This window comes from Gekko japonicus, unplaced genomic scaffold, assembly GCF_001447785.1.
Source record: "Gekko japonicus isolate JY-2015 unplaced genomic scaffold, Gekko_japonicus_V1.1 scaffold425, whole genome shotgun sequence".
Classification (NCBI taxonomy): Eukaryota; Metazoa; Chordata; class Lepidosauria; order Squamata; family Gekkonidae; genus Gekko; species Gekko japonicus.
Window position 1 is genome coordinate 314,772 of NW_015176464.1, and position 4,977 is coordinate 319,748.

The following is a 4,977-nucleotide window of genomic DNA, read 5'->3' on the forward strand; positions in this document are numbered from 1 at the left end:
CTCCTTCTGCAACAGAATGAGGCTGGAAGAAGGGGGCAGCTGGAAGAAGGGGCGGGGCTTGGTCTTGTGCCCCGCCCCCTGCACCTCACCCGGGGGAACTGCGATCCCCCGCGATCCCCCCCGAAATGACCTCTGAGTCGATGTCTTCTGTAGCTAAATGCATACTGATTGATAATATTACTGCAAGTTTCTAACTGTGGTCTAGAACAAAGTTGGAATCCAGTGGCACCTTTAAGACCAACGAAGTGTAAGCTTTTGTGTGCAGGCACACTTCAGGGTTTTCCCTCCCTGCTCCAGGCTTGCCCCAGAGTAGACCACTCTGACACAGCATGATCAAATCAGGTGTGGCCTCATTGTCCCCTTCACTGAGCAGAGCCTCTCTTCTAGCTCAGATTTAATTCACATGTAGGGTTACCAACAACCATGTTGCACCTGAAGATCTCCTTCTATTACAATTGATCTCCAGACAACTGAGTTTGGTTCCCCTGGAGAAAATGGTTGCTTTGGAGGGTGGACTCTATGGCATGATACCCTGTGGAGGTCCCTCCCCTCCCCAAACCCCTTGGCCCCACCCCCAAAATCTCCAGATATTTCCCAACCCAGAGTTGGCAACCCTGTTCACATGGGAGCTGCAGGGGGAGGAGAACCAGGGGCCTCAGCACTTAAAAATGGGGAGTGGGGAATCGGGGTAAGAATGGATACCCTTGAAAAAGCACAATTATCCAACTTCTAGAGACCCTGTAGGGGGATCTGAGCCTTGAGGGAAGGAGGAGACTAAATAAATAACAATAAAACCTCTAGCAACTCCCACTAACAGGAAGGCCTTCCCAAAAGGGAAAACCAGTGACAGTGATTAGAAACCAGAGATGGCCTTTGCATGAGACAGTAATTTGATGCATATAAGTTGTATGCAGACATGGATCATAGACCCATTTTTCTGCCGTGCATCTGGGATTTCCAGGTAATTGAAACTGGCGACAGCACTTAACACACATACACACACATAAAAAATAAAAAATATGTATGGAAATCATGAATGAGCTAATTTGATACAAGAACGCAGAGACTGGAAATGTACTGTCATGCAATATGTAGGAACTGTGACAACAGTATGTTGCAGAAAACTGCTAGAGTGTTGGTTCCACAAAATGAGAGATGCAAAGTAAGTTAAGGTAGCAATTGCAAATGACTTGTTTAGACTGGTCAAAAAAACCCCAAGATCTCAATCTCCTTAATTTGTTTAGCGGTGAGCTACCAGCATCTTAGGAAAGATGCACATCGGAACTCAGTGTTAGGGATGCCAGCCTCTAGGTGGGACCTGGGGATCCCCCAGAATTACAGCACATCTCCATCCTACAGAGATCAATTTCCCTGGAGGAAATGGCTGCTTTGGAGGATGGATTCTAAGGCATTGTACCCCACTGAGGTCCCCCGTCCTCTCAGGCTGCATCCCCAAATCTCCAGGAGTTTCCCAACCTGGATTTGGCAACCCTACTCCCTCATCCCAAACCCGTGGGGGGGGGGGGGACACCTGGCACCCTAATTAACTCATGCGGGTTTAGGTGCATTTCCAGGTATAGCCACTAGGGGCAATGTAGCTTCTCCTGAAAGCCCCACATGCTGCAGACCTAATCACGGTTAACCATGGAAGTAAATCTCATGACATTCTGGGATTTACACGTTGGTTCAGATTGTAAAGTTCAGGGCAGCTTCTCTTGTTATATGGCCTGTCTGAGAACTGAACAGTGGCATGCTAAGACTCGTGTAAGACCCAGTCTGTGCAGGGTAGGCTCCATGTGCTACTGGGAGCTTGAAGTTAGCATGAGCAAGGACTACTGTTATCTCTGGCAGCTGTGAGACCTGGCCTATTTTTGGAGGGTTTCCAATATGGGAGTCATGTTCCTGCAAATGCATGAGCAAACATCAATTATAAGAGTGCTAAGGAATGATTACACCCTAGGGCTCTCTTTTGGTGCCTTTGTTATCAGGCAAAGTCGATGGATGCACACCCAAGATCCTCTTCTCATGCCCTGCTTACCCACAGAGGAGAGGCAGCTAACAGGCAACTGGAGACAGGGCGTTTTCAGTGGTGGCCCCTCATCTTTGGGATGCCACCCCTTGGCAGGCTTGCCTGGCACCTACCTTACATTCCTTTAGGCACCGGCTAAGCAAATTCCTTAAACCAAGAGTTTTAAAATCATTTTTAGTTGTTTTATGTTCTGCTTCTGGTCTAAGGAATTTTAATATACATAATTTTATTATTTATTTTATTTACATTGATATTTCACCTTTGTGCCCAATCAGGGCCACCAAGGCAGCTATTTTAGACCGCTCAGTTTGTGCTTTATGCAACTTGTATGCCCTGGGTCATTCTTTTAGTGTCTTGTTTTAATAGTTTTGGCTTTTTTAAGGGGCTTGTTTTAATAGCATTTCCCCCCATAGGGCCCAGGGCAGCTTACACCATTCTCCTATCTCCTCTATTTTAGCCTCACAACAACCCTGTGAGGTAGGCTAGGCTGAGATTGTCTCGGCCATGGAACAAGTTAGGATCAAACCTGGGTGTCCCAAATGCTAATCTTACACTTAACCTCTACACCACCCTGGATCTTAATACTATACTAAAGATGGGAGGTGGGGGCTGAAGTGGCTAGAAATGTGGCTTGTCTAAGGCAACTCAGTGTGTTCCTGCCTATGCAAACATGAACCAGACTCACAGATCTCTATCTTACTTGTATCCACAGTTCTCAAAATACACAGGCGAGCCGGGGGTTGTTTTTGTAAATTCTTTTATTTGCCCGTTGTTTGGGGATGGCTGGCAACATTACAAACAACAATCCTGTACAATGATACAATTCAATATCAGGAGGGGGGAAAATAAAATTGGTAAGATAAAAACATGACTCTCACTGAGTGATCTTCAGCTAGTCGCTTATTCTCAGCCCGGCCTACCTCACAGGGCTGTTGTGAAGATCAAATGTGGAACCAGTGCTGTTTGTTTGTTTATTTAACTTATAGGCCACCCTCCCCCAGAGGGCTCAGGGCAGTACACAACATTTCAACCAATACATATATTAATCAATAATACTTAAAGTCAGTTTAAAACAGTTAACCCAGTTAAAACAACAGCAACCACAACTAATTCAGATGGCATTGGATACCAATCTATACCCTTCCCCGTCAATGGGGGAGGGGAGGAATAGAGGAAGCCAGGCTCAGTGACAAACCATTGCCATCCCTCAACCGCAGGCCTGGCAGAACATCTCCGTCTTGCAGGCCCTGCGGAACTGCACTAGGTCCTGCTGGGCACGGATGCCATTAGGCAGAGAGTTCCACCAGGCAATTGCACTAGGTCCTGCTGGGCACGGATGTCATTAGGCAGAGAGTTCCACCAGGCTAGTTTCCTGGGCCGAAAAGGCCCTGGCTCTGGTCGAGGACAGCCGGATATCTTTTGGGCCAGGGATGACTAGGTTTTTCTCCCCAGAGTGTAATGCTCTTCAGGGGGTATACCAGAAGAGGCAGTCCCGTGCTCTCTGGAAGACAGCAGGATTAAAAAGTAGCGGATGGATCTTGCCTAAGGCTTGCCAGCTTCCAGGTGGGGCTGGAAGATCTCCCGAAATTGCAACTGATCTCTAGACTACAGAAACCAGTTCTTCTGGAGAAAATGGCTGCACTGGAAGGTAGACCCTGCGCATGGCATCACAACCCGCTGAGACTCCTCCCCTCCCCATACATTGCCCTTCCCAGAATCCATCCCCAAACCTCCAGGATTTTCCCAATCTGGAGTTGGCAACCCTACGCTAAGTGGCCTGTATGTGCTGGGTGGACGCCCAGCCAAAAAAGCTCCCCCCCCCCAATGAATCTACACGTGTGCTTGGCCTGGCCCAATGCAATTCAATAGCCGTGCAGCTGCTTTGCCTGCAGAAAGTTTCAGGTTGACCACCAGATGCCTGGAGAGGCTGCTGCCAATCAGGTCTGGACCTTGGTGGGGCGATGGTCTGATTCAGGGAGCATCAGGAGGCCGTGTGTGCTCAGCAGCAAAGCATCTGCAGAGACCCCGTCTTAATTCACAGGGTCCACAGCTCAGCCCCTGGAAGCGACATGTTGGCGAGAGTGGCCATCTTCTCACCTGCCTACCACCACTAGAGGATATAATAGTTCCCCAAGGCCTGGCTGATGCCCAAAGCCAGCACTGAGCTCAGCCCCCTGCCATTTCAGTGTTGCGCTGGAGCTCTAGGGAAAGGCAGGGAAGCAGGGTGGAGACTCAGGCCATTCCCAGTGTTTTCAGGGTACCAGATGCAAACGGAGGGATTTTCTTGCCCCAGAATCTCTTGCAGTACAGGGAAGGTTCAGGGGAAGCAGAAGGATGGAGGGTTCCAGTAGGCAAGTTCATGCACTTCCCTAATAGATGGATTCCCACCACCCCCAGCCAAAGGCCCGTAATTCAGGAGCCAGCCTTGCCCTGATACCCCAGAAAGATTAGGCACGCTGCGGACCACGGTGTGAATGGCATTCCCCTCGAGGCTGCATCTCCTAAGCTACGACTCTGGGCGCCCTCAGAAGCCCGAGGGTTGCTTTCTGAGCCCAGCAGCTGGAAGGCTCGCGTTGGCCTTTTACACTGGAGGAGGGCGGGGCGGGTGAGGAAGCCGGCGGACCCCGAGGCGACTGCGGGGCCGCCGGAGCACTCCTCCTGGAAGTGGCGCCCTCCCTTCCCTTCCCTTCCCTCCCCTCCCCTCTGGTTCCCGGAGTCACTGAGCGAGGGGGAGAGAGAGAGGGAGCCACCCGGGCAGGCGCGCAGCCACATTGTAGCCGCGCGGACCAGTCCCTCGCGCGGCTCGGCCTGCACCATTCCGGCCTGCCGGAGGGGGGGAGGCGCGGGGCTCTGCGGCCGCCTGGGAGGACGCCCCGCGGGGGAGAGGCGCGGGCGAGGGGCCCTCCTCGGAGCCCTGCCCTCGCGCGCCCTGCTCGGAGCGGTGCCGG